Genomic DNA, 17,902 nt, shown 5'->3' with positions numbered 1-17,902 from the left:
TTGTTCTGAGCTAGCTCACTTACGGGCCCTATAGGAAACACAGTAGAGTGAAAGAATGCTGTTTTCTCTAAAGCAGAGTGTTTTTCTTGCATGGCACACTACGGTTGAATTAAACTTCCTAAACGGAGTTGAATCACGTTTAGATTCAAGTTCTTGCAGCTAGTGTTCATTCAGGCTAAGAACAGGACACTTGTGCTTTTCTGGCCATATACAGTGCAAATAGCATTCGCGTCTGTTCCCAGTCAGTACAGTGTATTGGACTGAAGAGAAGCTCCTGTTTTACTCAGTTTACAATACTGAGTTGAACTTGATATGCCCTGTTTGTTTAGAAAGCACAGTTCTTTTGTTCTGAGCTAGCTCACTTACGGACCCTATAGGAAACACAGTAGAGTGAAAGAATGCTGTTTTCTCTAAAACAGAGTGTTTTTCTTGCATGGCACACTAGGTTTCAATTACACTTCCTAAACGGAGTTGAATCACGTTGAGATTCAAGTTCTAGCAGCAAGTGTTCATTCAGGCTAAGAACAGCACACTTGTGCTTTTCTGGCCATATACAGTGCAAATAGCATTTGTGTCTGTTCCCAGCCAGTACAGTGTATTGGACTGAAGAGAAGCTCCTGTTTTACTCAGTTTCCAATACTGAGTTGAACTAGATATGCCCCGTTTGTATAGAAAGCACAGTCTTTTGTTCTGAGCTAGCTCACTGTACGTGCACTATAGGAAACACAGTAGAGTGAAAGAGTGCTGTTTTCTCTAAAACAGAGTGATTTTCTTGCATGGCACACTAGGGTTCAATTAAACTTCCTAAACGGAGTTGAATCACGTTGAGATTCAAGTTCTAACAGCAAGTGTTCATTAGGGCTAAAAACAGCACACTTGTGCTATTCTGGCCATATACAGTGCAAATAGCATTCGCGTCTGTTCCCAGCCAGTACAGTGTATTGGACTGAAGAGAAGCTCCTGTTTTACTCAGTTTCCAATACTGAGTTGAACTAGATATGCCCCGTTTGTGTAGAAAGCACAGTTCTTTTGTTCTGAGCTAGCTCACTTACGGGCCCTATAGGAAACACAGTAGAGTGAAAGAATGCGGTTTTCTCTAAAACAGAGTGTTTTTCTTGCATGGCACACTAGGGTTCAATTAAACTTCCTAAACGGAGTTGAATCACGTTGAGATTCAACTTCTAGCAGCAAGTGTTCATTCAGGCTAAGAACAGCACAATTGTGCTATTCGGGCCATATACAGTGCAAATAGCATTCGCGTCTGTTCCCAGCCAGTACTTGTATTGGACTGTAGAGAAGCTCCTGTTTTACTCAGTTTCCAATACGGAGTTGAACTAGATATGCCCCGTTTGTGTAGGAAGCACAGTTCTTTTGTTCTGAGCTAGCTCACTTACGGGCCCTATAGGAAACACAGTAGAGTGAAAGAATGCTGTTTTTTCTAAAACAGAGTGTTTTTCTTGCATGGCACACTAGGGTTCAATTACACTTCCTAAACGGAGTTGAATCACGTTGAGATTCAAGTTCTACCAGCAAGGGTTCATTAGGGCTAAGAACAGCACACTTGTGCTATTCTGGCCATATACAGTGCAAATAGCATTCGCGTCTGTTCCCAGCCAGTACTTGTATTGGACTGAAGAGAAGCTCCTGTTTTACTCAGTTTCCAAAACTGAGTTGAACTAGATATGCCCCGTTTGTGTAGGAAGCACAGTTCTTTTGTTCTGAGCTAGCTCACTACGTGACCTAAAGGAAACACAGTAGAGTGAAAGAATGCTGTTTTCTCAAAAACAGAGTGTTTTTCTTGCATGGCACACTAGGGTTCAATTAAACTTCCTAAACGGAGTTGAATCACGTTGAGATTCAAGTTCTAGCAGCAAGTGTTCATTCAGGCTAAGAACAGCACACTTGTGCTTTTCTGGCCATATACAATGCAAATAGCATTCGCGTCTGTTCCCAGCCAGTACAGTGTATTGGACAGAAGAGAAGCTCCTGTTTTACTCAGTTTTCAATACTGAGTTGGACTAGATATGCCCCGTTTGTGTAGGAAGCACAGTTCTTTTGTTCTGAGCTAGCTCACTGTACGTGCCCTATAGGAAACACAGTAGAGTGAAAGAATGCTGTTTTCTCTAAAACAGAATGTTTTTCTTGCATGGCACACTAGGGTTCAATTAAACTTCCTAAACGGAGTTGAATCACGTTGAGATTCAAGTTCTAGCAGGAAGTGTTCATTCAGGCTAAGAACAGCACACTTGTGCTATTCTGGCCATATACAGTGCAAATAGCATTCGCGTCTGTTCCCAGCCAGTACAGTGTATTGGACTGAAGAGAAGCTCCTGTTTTACTCAGTTTCCAATACTGAGTTGAACTAGATACGCCCTGTTTGTGTAGGGAGCACAGTTCTTTTGTTCTGAGCTAGCTCACTGTATGTGCCCTATAGGAAACACAGTAGAGTGAAAGAATGCTGTTTTCTCTAAAACAGAGTGTTTTTCTTGCATGGCACACTAGGGTTTTATTAAAGTTCCTAAACGGAGTTGAATCACGTTTAGATTCAAGTTCGAGCAGCCAGTGTTCATTCAGGCTAAGAACAGCACACATGTGCTTTTCTGGCCATATACAGTGCAAATAGCATTCGCGTCTGTTCCCATCCAGTACAGTGTATTGGACTGAAGAGAAGCTCCTGTTTTACTCAGTTTCCAATACTGAGTTGAACTAGATATGCCCCGTTTGTGTAGAAAGCACAGTTCTTTTGTTCTGAGCTAGCTCACTTACGGGCCCTATAGGAAACACAGTAGAGTGAAAGAATGCTGTTTTTTCTAAAACAGAGTGTTTTTCTTGCATGGCACAGTAGGGTTCAATTACACTTCCTAAACGGAGTTGAATCACGTTGAGATTCAAGTTCTACCAGCAAGGGTTCATTAGGGCTAAGAACAGCACACTTGTGCTATTCTGGCCATATACAGTGCAAATAGCATTCGCGTCTGTTCCCAGCCAGTACTTGTATTGGACTGAAGAGAAGCTCCTGTTTTACTCAGTTTCCAATACTGAGTTGAACTAGATATGCCCCGTTTGTGTAGGAAGCACAGTTCTTTTGTTCTGAGCTAGCTCACTACGTGCCCTATAGGAAACACAGTAGAGTGAAAGAATGCTGTTTTCTCAAAAACAGAGTGTTTTTCTTGCATGGCACACTAGGGTTCAATTAAACTTCCTAAACGGAGTTGAATCACGTTGAGATTCAAGTTCTAGCAGCAAGTGTTCATTCAGGCTAAGAACAGCACACTTGTGCTATTCTGGCCATATACAGTGCAAATATCATTCGCGTCTGTTCCCAGGCAGTACAGTGTATTGGACTGAAGAGAAGCTCCTGTTTTACTCAGTTTCCAATACTGAGTTGAACTAGATATGCCCCGTTTGTGTTGAAAGCACAGTTCTTTTGTTCTGAGCTAGCTCACTTACGGGCCGTATAGGAACACAGTAGAGTTAAGTAATGCTGTTTTCTCTAAAACAGAGTGTTTTTCTTGCATGGCACACTAGGGTTCAATTAAACTTCCTAAACGGATTTGAATCACGTTGAGATTCAAGTTCCAGCAGCAAGTGTTCATTCAGGCTAAGAACAGCACACTTGTGCTTTTCTGGCCATATACAATGCAAATAGCATTCGCGTCTGTTCCGAGCCAGTAAAGTGTATTGGACTGAAGAGAAGCTCCTGTTTTACTCAGTTTCCAGTACTGAGTTGAACTCGATATGCCCCGTTTGTGTAGGAAGCACAGTTCTTTTGTTCTGAGCTAGCTCACTGTACGTGCCCTATAGGAAACACAGTAGAGTGAAAGAATGCTGTTTTCTCTAAAACAGAGCATGTTTCTTGCATGGCACACTAGGGTTCAATTAAACTTCCTAAACGGAGTTGAATCACGTTGAGATTCAAGTTCTAGCAGGAAGTGTTCATTCAGGCTAAGAACAGCACACTTGTGCTATTCTGGCCATATACAGTGCAAATAGCATTCGCGTCTGTTCCCAGCCAGTACAGTGTATTGGACTGAAGAGAAGCTCCTGTTTTACTCAGTTTCCAATACTGAGTTGAACTAGATACGCCCTGTTTGTGTAGGGAGCACAGTTCTTTTGTTCTGAGCTAGCTCACTGTATGTGCCCTATAGGAAACACAGTAGAGTGAAAGAATGCTGTTTTCTCTAAAACAGAGTGTTTTTCTTGCATGGCACACTAGGGTTTTATTAAAGTTCCTAAACGGAGTTGAATCACGTTTAGATTCAAGTTCGAGCAGCCAGTGTTCATTCAGGCTAAGAACAGCACACATGTGCTTTTCTGGCCATATACAGTGCAAATAGCATTCGCGTCTGTTCCCATCCAGTACAGTGTATTGGACTGAAGAGAAGCTCCTGTTTTACTCAGTTTCCAATACTGAGTTGAACTAGATATGCCCCGTTTGTGTAGAAAGCACAGTTCTTTTGTTCTGAGCTAGCTCACTTACGGGCCCTATAGGAAACACAGTAGAGTGAAAGAATGCTGTTTTTTCTAAAACAGAGTGTTTTTCTTGCATGGCACAGTAGGGTTCAATTACACTTCCTAAACGGAGTTGAATCACGTTGAGATTCAAGTTCTACCAGCAAGGGTTCATTAGGGCTAAGAACAGCACACTTGTGCTATTCTGGCCATATACAGTGCAAATAGCATTCGCGTCTGTTCCCAGCCAGTACTTGTATTGGACTGAAGAGAAGCTCCTGTTTTACTCAGTTTCCAATACTGAGTTGAACTAGATATGCCCCGTTTGTGTAGGAAGCACAGTTCTTTTGTTCTGAGCTAGCTCACTACGTGCCCTATAGGAAACACAGTAGAGTGAAAGAATGCTGTTTTCTCAAAAACAGAGTGTTTTTCTTGCATGGCACACTAGGGTTCAATTAAACTTCCTAAACGGAGTTGAATCACGTTGAGATTCAAGTTCTAGCAGCAAGTGTTCATTCAGGCTAAGAACAGCACACTTGTGCTATTCTGGCCATATACAGTGCAAATATCATTCGCGTCTGTTCCCAGGCAGTACAGTGTATTGGACTGAAGAGAAGCTCCTGTTTTACTCAGTTTCCAATACTGAGTTGAACTAGATATGCCCCGTTTGTGTTGAAAGCACAGTTCTTTTGTTCTGAGCTAGCTCACTTACGGGCCGTATAGGAACACAGTAGAGTTAAGTAATGCTGTTTTCTCTAAAACAGAGTGTTTTTCTTGCATGGCACACTAGGGTTCAATTAAACTTCCTAAACGGATTTGAATCACGTTGAGATTCAAGTTCCAGCAGCAAGTGTTCATTCAGGCTAAGAACAGCACACTTGTGCTTTTCTGGCCATATACAATGCAAATAGCATTCGCGTCTGTTCCGAGCCAGTAAAGTGTATTGGACTGAAGAGAAGCTCCTGTTTTACTCAGTTTCCAGTACTGAGTTGAACTCGATATGCCCCGTTTGTGTAGGAAGCACAGTTCTTTTGTTCTGAGCTAGCTCACTGTACGTGCCCTATAGGAAACACAGTAGAGTGAAAGAATGCTGTTTTCTCTAAAACAGAGTGTTTTTCTTGCATGGCACACTAGGGTTCAATTAAACTTCCTAAACGGAGTTGAATCACGTTGAGATTCAAGTTCTAGCAGGAAGTGTTCATTCAGGCTAAGAACAGCACACTTGTGCTTTTCTGGCCATATACAGAGCAAATAGCATTCGCGTCTGTTCCCAGCCAGTACAGTGTATTGGACTGAAGAGAAGCTCCTGTTTTACTCAGTTTCCAATACTGAGTTGAACTAGATATGCCCCGTTTGTATAAAAAGCACAGTTCTTTTGTTCTGAGCTAGCTCACTTACGGGCTCTATAGGAAACACAGTAGAGTGAAAGAATGCTGTTTTCTCTAAAACAGAGTGTTTTTCTTTCATGGCACACTAGGGTTCAATTAAACTTCCTAAACGGAGTTGAATCACGTTGAGATTCATGTTCTAGCAGCAAGTGTTCATTCAGGCTAAGAACAGCACACTTGTGCTTTTCTGGACATATAAGGTACAAATAGCATTCGCGTCTGTTCCCTGCCAGTACAGTGTATTGGACTGAAGAGAAGCTCCTGTTTTACTCAGTTTCCAATACTGAGTTGAACTAGATACGCCCCGTTTGTGTAGGGAGCACAGTTCTTTTGTTCTGAGCTAGCTCACTGTATGTGCCCTATAGGAAACACAGTAGAGTGAAAGAATGCTGTTTTCTCTAAAACAGAGTGTTTTTCTTGCATGGCACACAAGGGTTTAATTAAAGTTCCTAAACGGAGTTGAATCACGTTGAGATTCAAGTTCGAGCAGCCAGTGTTCATTCAGGCTAAGAACAGCACACTTGTGCTTTTCTGGCCATATACAGTGCAAATAGCATTCGCGTCTGTTCCCAGCCAGTACAGTGTATTGGACTGAAGAGAAGCTCCTGTTTTACTCAGTTTCCAATACTGAGTTGAACTAGATATGCCCCGTTTGTGTAGGAAGCACAGTTCTTTTGTTCTGAGCTAGCTCACTTACGGGCCCTATAGGAAACACAGTAGAGTGAAAGAATGCTGTTTTTTCTAAAACAGAGTGTTTTTCTTGCATGGCACACTAGGGTTCAATTACACTTCCTAAACGGAGTTGAATCACGTTGAGATTCAAGTTCTACCAGCAAGTGTTCATTAGGGCTAAGAACAGCACACTTGTGCTATTCTGGCCATATACAGTGCAAATAGCATTCGCGTCTGTTCCCAGCCAGTACAGTGTATTGGACTGAAGAGAAGCTCCTGTTTTACTCAGTTTCCAATACTGAGTTGAACTAGATATGCCCCGTTTGTGTAGAAAGCACAGTTCTTTTGTTCTGAGCTAGCTCACTTACGGGCCCTACAGGAAACACAGTAGAGTGAAAGAATGCTGTTTTCTCTAAAACAGAGTGTTTTTCTTGTATGGCACACTAGGGTTCAATTAAACTTCCTAAACGGAGTTGAATCACGTTGAGATTCAAGTTCTAGCAGGAAGTGTTCATTCAGGCTAAGAACAGCACCCTTGTGCTATTCTGGCCATATACAGTGCAAATAGCATTCGCGTCTGTTCCGAGGCAGTACAGTGTATTGGACTGAAGAGAAGCTCCTGTTTTACTCAGTTTCCAATACTGAGTTGAACTAGATACGCCCCGTTTGTGTAGGGAGCACAGTTCTTTTGTTCTGAGCTAGCTCACTGTATGTGCCCTATAGGAAACACAGTAGAGTGAAAGAATGCTGTTTTCTCTAAAACAGAGTGTTTTTCTTGCATGGCACACTAGGGTTTAATTAAAGTTCCTAAACGGAGTTGAATCACGTTTAGATTCAAGTTCGAGCAGCCAGTGTTCATTCAGGCTAAGAACAGCACACATGTGCTTTTCTGGCTATATACAGTGCAAATAGCATTCGCGTCTGTTCCCATCCAGTACAGTGTATTGGACTGAAGAGAAGCTCCTGTTTTACTCAGTTTCCAATACTGAGTTGAACTAGATATGCCCCGTTTGTGTAGAAAGCACAGTTCTTTTGTTCTGAGCTAGCTCACTTACGGGCCCTATAGGAAACACAGTAGAGTGAAAGAATGCTGTTTTTTCTAAAACAGAGAGTTTTTCTTGCATGGCACACTAGGGTTCAATTACACTTCCTAAACGGAGTTGAATCACGTTGAGATTCAAGTTCTACCCGCAAGGGTTCATTAGGGCTAAGAACAGCACACTTGTGCTATTCTGGCCATATACAGTGCAAATAGCATTCGCGTCTGTTCCCAGCCAGTACTTGTATTGGACTGAAGAGAAGCTCCTGTTTTACTCAGTTTCCAATACTGAGTTGAACTAGATATGCCCCGTTTGTGTAGGAAGCACAGCTCTTTTGTTCTGAGCTAGCTCACTACGTGCCCTATAGGAAACACAGTAGAGTGAAAGAATGCTGTTTTCTCAAAAACAGAGTGTTTTTCTTGCATGGCACACTAGGGTTCAATTAAACTTCCTAAACGGAGTTGAATCACGTTGAGATTCAAGTTCTAGCAGCAAGTGTTCATTCAGGCTAAGAACAGCACACTTGTGCTTTTCTGGCCATATACAATGCAAATAGCATTCGCGTCTGTTCCCAGCCAGTACAGTGTATTGGACAGAAGAGAAGCTCCTGTTTTACTCAGTTTCCAATACTGAGTTGAACTAGATATGCCCCGTTTGTGTAGGAAGCACAGTTCTTTTGTTCTGAGCTAGCTCACTGTACGTGCACTATAGGAAACACAGTAGAGTGAAAGAATGCTGTTTTCTCTAAAACAGAGTGTTTTTCTTGCATGGCACACTAGGGTTCAATTAAACTTCCTAAACGGAGTTGAATCATGTTGAGATTCAAGTTCTAGCAGCAAGTGTTCATTCAGGCTAAGAACAGCACACTTGTGCTATTCTGGCCATATACAGTGCAAATAGCATTCGCGTCTGTTCCCAGGCAGTACAGTGTATTGGACTGAAGAGAAGCTCCTGTTTTACTCAGTTTCCAATACTGAGTTGAACTAGATATGCCCCGTTTGTGTTGAAAGCACAGTTCTTTTGTTCTGAGCTAGCTCACTTACGGGCCGTATAGGAACACAGTAGAGTTAAATAATGCTGTTTTCTCTAAAACAGAGTGTTTTTCTTGCATGGCACACTAGGGTTCAATTAAACTTCCTAAACGGAGTTGAATCACGTTGAGATTCAAGTTCCAGCAGCAAGTGTTCATTCAGGCTAAGAACAGCACACTTGTGCTTTTCTGGCCATATACAATGCAAATAGCATTCGCGTCTGTTCCGAGCCAGTAAAGTGTATTGGACTGAAGAGAAGCTCCTGTTTTACTCAGTTTCCAGTACTGAGTTGAACTCGATATGCCCCGTTTGTGTAGGAAGCACAGTTCTTTTGTTCTGAGCTAGCTCACTGTACGTGCCCTATAGGAAACACAGTAGAGTGAAAGAATGCTGTTTTCTCTAAAACAGAGTGGTTTTCTTGCATGGCACACTAGGGTTCAATTAAACTTCCTAAACGGAGTTGAATCACGTTGAGATTCAAGTTCTAGCAGCAAGTGTTCATTCAGGCTAAGAACAGCACACTTGTGCTTTTCTGGCCATATACAGAGCAAATAGCATTCGCGTCTGTTCCCAGCCAGTACAGTGTATTGGACTGAAGAGAAGCTCCTGTTTTACTCAGTTTCCAATACTGAGTTGAACTAGATATGCCCCGTTTGTATAGAAAGCACAGTTCTTTTGTTCTGAGCTAGCTCACTTACGGGCTCTATAGGAAACACAGTAGAGTGAAAGAATGCTGTTTTCTCTAAAACAGAGTGTTTTTCTTGCATGGCACACTAGGGTTCAATTAAACTTCCTAAACGGAGTTGAATCACGTTGAGATTCATGTTCTAGCAGCAAGTGTTCATTCAGGCTAAGAACAGCACACTTGTGCTTTTCTGGCCATATAAGGTACAAATAGCATTCGCGTCTGTTCCCTGCCAGTACAGTGTATTGGACTGAAGAGAAGCTCCTGTTTTACTCAGTTTCCAATACTGAGTTGAACTAGATATGCCCCGTTTGTGTAGGGAGCACAGTTCTTTTGTTCTGAGCTAGCTCACTGTATGTGCCCTATAGGAAACACAGTAGAGTGAAAGAATGCTGTTTTCTCTAAAACAGAGTGTTTTTCTTGCATGGCACACTAGGGTTTAATTAAAGTTCCTAAACGGAGTTGAATCACGTTGAGATTCAAGTTCGAGCAGCCAGTGTTCATTCAGGCTAAGAACAGCACACTTGTGCTTTTCTGGCCATATACAGTGCAAATAGCATTCGCGTCTGTTCCCAGCCAGTACAGTGTATTGGACTGAAGAGAAGCTCCTGTTTTACTCAGTTTCCAATACTGAGTTGAACTAGATATGCCCCGTTTGTGTAGGAAGCACAGTTCTTTTGTTCTGAGCTAGCTCACTTACGGGGCCTATAGGAAACACAGTAGAGTGAAAGAATGCTGTTTTTTCTAAAACAGAGTGTTTTTCTTGCATGGCACACTAGGGTTCAATTACACTTCCTAAACGGAGTTGAATCACGTTGAGATTCAAGTTCTACCAGCAAGGGTTCATTAGGGCTAAGAACAGCACACTTGTGCTATTCTGGCCATATACAGTGCAAATAGCATTCGCGTCTGTTCCCAGCCAGTACTTGTATTGGACTGAAGAGAAGCTCCTGTTTTACTCAGTTTCCAATACTGAGTTGAACTAGATATGCCCCGTTTGTGTAGGAAGCACAGTTCTTTTGTTCTGAGCTAGCTCACTACGTGCCCTAAAGGAAACACAGTAGAGTGAAAGAATGCTGTTTTCTCAAAAACAGAGTGTTTTTCTTGCATGGCACACTAGGGTTCAATTAAACTTCCTAAACGGAGTTGAATCACGTTGAGATTCAAGTTCTAGCAGCAAGTGTTCATTCAGGCTAAGAACAGCACACTTGTGCTTTTCTGGCCATATACAATGCAAATAGCATTCGCGTCTGTTCCCAGCCAGTACAGTGTATTGGACAAAAGAGAAGCTCCTGTTTTACTCAGTTTTCAATACTGAGTTGGACTAGATATGCCCCGTTTGTGTAGGAAGCACAGTTCTTTTGTTCTGAGCTAGCTCACTGTACGTGCCCTATAGGAAACACAGTAGAGTGAAAGAATGCTGTTTTCTCTAAAACAGAGTGTTTTTCTTGCATGGCACACTAGGGTTCAATTAAACTTCCTAAACGGAGTTGAATCACGTTGAGATTCAAGTTCTAGCAGGAAGTGTTCATTCAGGCTAAGAACAGCACACTTGTGCTATTCTGGCCATATACAGTGCAAATAGCATTCGCGTCTGTTCCCAGCCAGTACTTGTATTGGACTGAAGAGAAGCTCCTGTTTTACTCAGTTTCCAATACTGAGTTGAACTAGATATGCCCCGTTTGTGTAGGAAGCACAGTTCTTTTGTTCTGAGCTAGCTCACTTACGGGCCCTATAGGAAACACAGTAGAGTGAAAGAATGCTGTTTTTTCTAAAACAGAGTGTTTTTCTTGCATGGCACACTAGGGTTCAATTACACTTCCTAAACGGAGTTGAATCACGTTGAGATTCAAGTTCTACCCGCAAGGGTTCATTAGGGCTAAGAACAGCACACTTGTGCTATTCTGGCCATATACAGTGCAAATAGCATTCGCGTCTGTTCCCAGCCAGTACTTGTATTGGACTGAAGAGAAGCTCCTGTTTTACTCAGTTTCCAATACTGAGTTGAACTAGATATGCCCCGTTTGTGTAGGAAGCACAGTTCTTTTGTTCTGAGCTAGCTCACTACGTGCCCTATAGGAAACACAGTAGAGTGAAAGAATGCTGTTTTCTCAAAAACAGAGTGTTTTTCTTGCATGGCACACTAGGGTTCAATTAAACTTCCTAAACGGAGTTGAATCACGTTGAGATTCAAGTTCTAGCAGCAAGTGTTCATTCAGGCTAAGAACAGCACACTTGTGCTTTTCTGGCCATATACAATGCAAATAGCATTCGCGTCTGTTCCCAGCCAGTACAGTGTATTGGACAGAAGAGAAGCTCCTGTTTTACTCAGTTTCCAATACTGAGTTGAACTAGATATGCCCCGTTTGTGTAGGAAGCACAGTTCTTTTGTTCTGAGCTAGCTCACTGTACGTGCACTATAGGAAACACAGTAGAGTGAAAGAATGCTGTTTTCTCTAAAACAGAGTGTTTTTCTTGCATGGCACACTAGGGTTCAATTAAACTTCCTAAACGGAGTTGAATCATGTTGAGATTCAAGTTCTAGCAGCAAGTGTTCATTCAGGCTAAGGACAGCACACTTGTGCTATTCTGGCCATATACAGTGCAAATAGCATTCGCGTCTGTTCCCAGGCAGTACAGTGTATTGGAATGAAGAGAAGCTCCTGTTTTACTCAGTTTCCAATACTGAGTTGAACTAGATATGCCCCGTTTGTGTTGAAAGCACAGTTCTTTTGTTCTGAGCTAGCTCACTTACGGGCCGTATAGGAACACAGTAGAGTTAAATAATGCTGTTTTCTCTAAAACAGAGTGTTTTTCTTGCATGGCACACTAGGGTTCAATTAAACTTCCTAAACGGAGTTGAATCACGTTGAGATTCAAGTTCCAGCAGCAAGTGTTCATTCAGGCTAAGAACAGCACACTTGTGCTTTTCTGGCCATATACAATGCAAATAGCATTCGCGTCTGTTCCGAGCCAGTAAAGTGTATTGGACTGAAGAGAAGCTCCTGTTTTACTCAGTTTCCAGTACTGAGTTGAACTCGATATGCCCCGTTTGTGTAGGAAGCACAGTTCTTTTGTTCTGAGCTAGCTCACTGTACGTGCCCTATAGGAAACACAGTAGAGTGAAAGAATGCTGTTTTCTCTAAAACAGAGTGGTTTTCTTGCATGGCACACTAGGGTTCAATTAAACTTCCTAAACGGAGTTGAATCACGTTGAGATTCAAGTTCTAGCAGCAAGTGTTCATTCAGGCTAAGAACAGCACACTTGTGCTTTTCTGGCCATATACAGAGCAAATAGCATTCGCGTCTGTTCCCAGCCAGTACAGTGTATTGGACTGAAGAGAAGCTCCTGTTTTACTCAGTTTCCAATACTGAGTTGAACTAGATATGCCCCGTTTGTATAGAAAGCACAGTTCTTTTGTTCTGAGCTAGCTCACTTACGGGCTCTATAGGAAACACAGTAGAGTGAAAGAATGCTGTTTTCTCTAAAACAGAGTGTTTTTCTTGCATGGCACACTAGGGTTCAAGTAAACTTCCTAAACGGAGTTGAATCACGTTGAGATTCATGTTCTAGCAGCAAGTGTTCATTCAGGCTAAGAACAGCACACTTGTGCTTTTCTGGCCATATAAGGTACAAATAGCATTCGCGTCTGTTCCCTGCCAGTACAGTGTATTGGACTGAAGAGAAGCTCCTGTTTTACTCAGTTTCCAATACTGAGTTGAACTAGATATGCCCCGTTTGTGTAGGGAGCACAGTTCTTTTGTTCTGAGCTAGCTCACTGTATGTGCCCTATAGGAAACACAGTAGAGTGAAAGAATGCTGTTTTCTCTAAAACAGAGTGTTTTTCTTGCATGGCACACTAGGGTTTAATTAAAGTTCCTAAACGGAGTTGAATCACGTTGAGATTCAAGTTCGAGCCGCCAGTGTTCATTCAGGCTAAGAACAGCACACTTGTGCTTTTCTGGCCATATACAGTGCAAATAGCATTCGCGTCTGTTCCCAGCCAGTACAGTGTATTGGACTGAAGAGAAGCTCCTGTTTTACTCAGTTTCCAATACTGAGTTGAACTAGATATGCCCCGTTTGTGTAGGAAGCACAGTTCTTTTGTTCTGAGCTAGCTCACTTACGGGGCCTATAGGAAACACAGTAGAGTGAAAGAATGCTGTTTTTTCTAAAACAGAGTGTTTTTCTTGCATGGCACACTAGGGTTCAATTACACTTCCTAAACGGAGTTGAATCACGTTGAGATTCAAGTTCTACCAGCAAGGGTTCATTAGGGCTAAGAACAGCACACTTGTGCTATTCTGGCCATATACAGTGCAAATAGCATTCGCGTCTGTTCCCAGCCAGTACTTGTATTGGACTGAAGAGAAGCTCCTGTTTTACTCAGTTTCCAATACTGAGTTGAACTAGATATGCCCCGTTTGTGTAGGAAGCACAGTTCTTTTGTTCTGAGCTAGCTCACTACGTGCCCTAAAGGAAACACAGTAGAGTGAAAGAATGCTGTTTTCTCAAAAACAGAGTGTTTTTCTTGCATGGCACACTAGGGTTCAATTAAACTTCCTAAACGGAGTTGAATCACGTTGAGATTCAAGTTCTAGCAGCAAGTGTTCATTCAGGCTAAGAACAGCACACTTGTGCTTTTCTGGCCATATACAATGCAAATAGCATTCGCGTCTGTTCCCAGCCAGTACAGTGTATTGGACAAAAGAGAAGCTCCTGTTTTACTCAGTTTTCAATACTGAGTTGGACTAGATATGCCCCGTTTGTGTAGGAAGCACAGTTCTTTTGTTCTGAGCTAGCTCACTGTACGTGCCCTATAGGAAACACAGTAGAGTGAAAGAATGCTGTTTTCTCTAAAACAGAGTGTTTTTCTTGCATGGCACACTAGGGTTCAATTAAACTTCCTAAACGGAGTTGAATCACGTTGAGATTCAAGTTCTAGCAGGAAGTGTTCATTCAGGCTAAGAACAGCACACTTGTGCTATTCTGGCCATATACAGTGCAAATAGCATTCGCGTCTGTTCCCAGCCAGTACTTGTATTGGACTGAAGAGAAGCTCCTGTTTTACTCAGTTTCCAATACTGAGTTGAACTAGATATGCCCCGTTTGTGTAGGAAGCACAGTTCTTTTGTTCTGAGCTAGCTCACTTACGGGCCCTATAGGAAACACAGTAGAGTGAAAGAATGCTGTTTTTTCTAAAACAGAGTGTTTTTCTTGCATGGCACACTAGGGTTCAATTACACTTCCTAAACGGAGTTGAATCACGTTGAGATTCAAGTTCTACCCGCAAGGGTTCATTAGGGCTAAGAACAGCACACTTGTGCTATTCTGGCCATATACAGTGCAAATAGCATTCGCGTCTGTTCCCAGCCAGTACTTGTATTGGACTGAAGAGAAGCTCCTGTTTTACTCAGTTTCCAATACTGAGTTGAACTAGATATGCCCCGTTTGTGTAGGAAGCACAGTTCTTTTGTTCTGAGCTAGCTCACTACGTGCCCTATAGGAAACACAGTAGAGTGAAAGAATGCTGTTTTCTCAAAAACAGAGTGTTTTTCTTGCATGGCACACTAGGGTTCAATTAAACTTCCTAAACGGAGTTGAATCACGTTGAGATTCAAGTTCTAGCAGCAAGTGTTCATTCAGGCTAAGAACAGCACACTTGTGCTTTTCTGGCCATATACAATGCAAATAGCATTCGCGTCTGTTCCCAGCCAGTACAGTGTATTGGACAGAAGAGAAGCTCCTGTTTTACTCAGTTTCCAATACTGAGTTGAACTAGATATGCCCCGTTTGTGTAGGAAGCACAGTTCTTTTGTTCTGAGCTAGCTCACTGTACGTGCACTATAGGAAACACAGTAGAGTGAAAGAATGCTGTTTTCTCTAAAACAGAGTGTTTTTCTTGCATGGCACACTAGGGTTCAATTAAACTTCCTAAACGGAGTTGAATCTTGTTGAGATTCAAGTTCTAGCAGCAAGTGTTCATTCAGGCTAAGGACAGCACACTTGTGCTATTCTGGCCATATACAGTGCAAATAGCATTCGCGTCTGTTCCCAGGCAGTACAGTGTATTGGAATGAAGAGAAGCTCCTGTTTTACTCAGTTTCCAATACTGAGTTGAACTAGATATGCCCCGTTTGTGTTGAAAGCACAGTTCTTTTGTTCTGAGCTAGCTCACTTACGGGCCGTATAGGAACACAGTAGAGTTAAATAATGCTGTTTTCTCTAAAACAGAGTGTTTTTCTTGCATGGCACACTAGGGTTCAATTAAACTTCCTAAACGGAGTTGAATCACGTTGAGATTCAAGTTCCAGCAGCAAGTGTTCATTCAGGCTAAGAACAGCACACTTGTGCTTTTCTGGCCATATACAATGCAAATAGCATTCGCGTCTGTTCCGAGCCAGTAAAGTGTATTGGACTGAAGAGAAGCTCCTGTTTTACTCAGTTTCCAGTACTGAGTTGAACTCGATATGCCCCGTTTGTGTAGGAAGCACAGTTCTTTTGTTCTGAGCTAGCTCACTGTACGTGCCCTATAGGAAACACAGTAGAGTGAAAGAATGCTGTTTTCTCTAAAACAGAGTGGTTTTCTTGCATGGCACACTAGGGTTCAATTAAACTTCCTAAACGGAGTTGAATCACGTTGAGATTCAAGTTCTAGCAGCAAGTGTTCATACAGGCTAAGAACAGCACACTTGTGCTTTTCTGGCCATATACAATGCAAATAGCATTCGCGTCTGTTCCCAGCCAGTACAGTGTATTGGACAGAAGAGAAGCTCCTGTTTTACTCAGTTTTCAATACTGAGTTGGACTAGATATGCCCCGTTTGTGTAGGAAGCACAGTTCTTTTGTTCTGAGCTAGCTCACTGTACGTGCCCTATAGGAAACACAGTAGAGTGAAAGAATGCTGTTTTCTCTAAAACAGAGTGTTTTTCTTGCATGGCACACTAGGGTTCAATTAAACTTCCTAAACGGAGTTGAATCACGTTGAGATTCAAGTTCTAGCAGGAAGTGTTCATTCAGGCTAAGAACAGCACACTTGTGCTATTCTGGCCATATACAGTGCAAATAGCATTCGCGTCTGTTCCCAGCCAGTACAGTGTATTGGACTGAAGAGAAGCTCCTGTTTTACTCAGTTTCCAATACTGAGTTGAACTAGATACGCCCTGTTTGTGTAGGGAGCACAGTTCTTTTGTTCTGAGCTAGCTCACTGTATGTGCCCTATAGGAAACACAGTAGAGTGAAAGAATGCTGTTTTCTCTAAAACAGAGTGTTTTTCTTGCATGGCACACTAGGGTTTTATTAAAGTTCCTAAACGGAGTTGAATCACGTTTAGATTCAAGTTCGAGCAGCCAGTGTTCATTCAGGCTAAGAACAGCACCCATGTGCTTTTCTGGCCATATACAGTGCAAATAGCATTCGCGTCTGTTCCCATCCAGTACAGTGTATTGGACTGAAGAGAAGCTCCTGTTTTACTCAGTTTCCAATACTGAGTTGAACTAGATATGCCCCGTTTGTGTAGAAAGCACAGTTCTTTTGTTCTGAGCTAGCTCACTTACGGGCCCTATAGGAAACACAGTAGAGTGAAAGAATGCTGTTTTTTCTAAAACAGAGTGTTTTTCTTGCATGGCACAGTAGGGTTCAATTACACTTCCTAAACGGAGTTGAATCACGTTGAGATTCAAGTTCTACCAGCAAGGGTTCATTAGGGCTAAGAACAGCACACTTGTGCTATTCTGGCCATATACAGTGCAAATAGCATTCGCGTCTGTTCCCAGCCAGTACTTGTATTGGACTGAAGAGAAGCTCCTGTTTTACTCAGTTTCCAATACTGAGTTGAACTAGATATGCCCCGTTTGTGTAGGAAGCACAGTTCTTTTGTTCTGAGCTAGCTCACTACGTGCCCTATAGGAAACACAGTAGAGTGAAAGAATGCTGTTTTCTCAAAAACAGAGTGTTTTTCTTGCATGGCACACTAGGGTTCAATTAAACTTCCTAAACGGAGTTGAATCACGTTGAGATTCAAGTTCTAGCAGCAAGTGTTCATTCAGGCTAAGAACAGCACACTTGTGCTATTCTGGCCATATACAGTGCAAATATCTTTCGCGTCTGTTCCCAGGCAGTACAGTGTATTGGACTGAAGAGAAGCTCCTGTTTTACTCAGTTTCCAATACTGAGTTGAACTAGATATGCCCCGTTTGTGTTGAAAGCACAGTTCTTTTGTTCTGAGCTAGCTCACTTACGGGCCGTATAGGAACACAGTAGAGTTAAGTAATGCTGTTTTCTCTAAAACAGAGTGTTTTTCTTGCATGGCACACTAGGGTTCAATTAAACTTCCTAAAGGGATTTGAATCACGTTGAGATTCAAGTTCCAGCAGCAAGTGTTCATTCAGGCTAAGAGAGCACACTTGTGCTTTTCTGGCCATATACAATGCAAATAGCATTCGCGTCTGTTCCGAGCCAGTAAAGTGTATTGGACTGAAGAGAAGCTCCTGTTTTACTCAGTTTCCAGTACTGAGTTGAACTCGATATGCCCCGTTTGTGTAGGAAGCACAGTTCTTTTGTTCTGAGCTAGCTCACTGTACGTGCCCTATAGGAAACACAGTAGAGTGAAAGAATGCTGTTTTCTCTAAAAC

Source organism: Peromyscus maniculatus, chromosome 11, assembly GCF_049852395.1.
Source record: "Peromyscus maniculatus bairdii isolate BWxNUB_F1_BW_parent chromosome 11, HU_Pman_BW_mat_3.1, whole genome shotgun sequence".
Lineage (NCBI taxonomy): Eukaryota > Metazoa > Chordata > Mammalia > Rodentia > Cricetidae > Peromyscus > Peromyscus maniculatus.
This window is presented reverse-complemented; position numbering follows the sequence as displayed.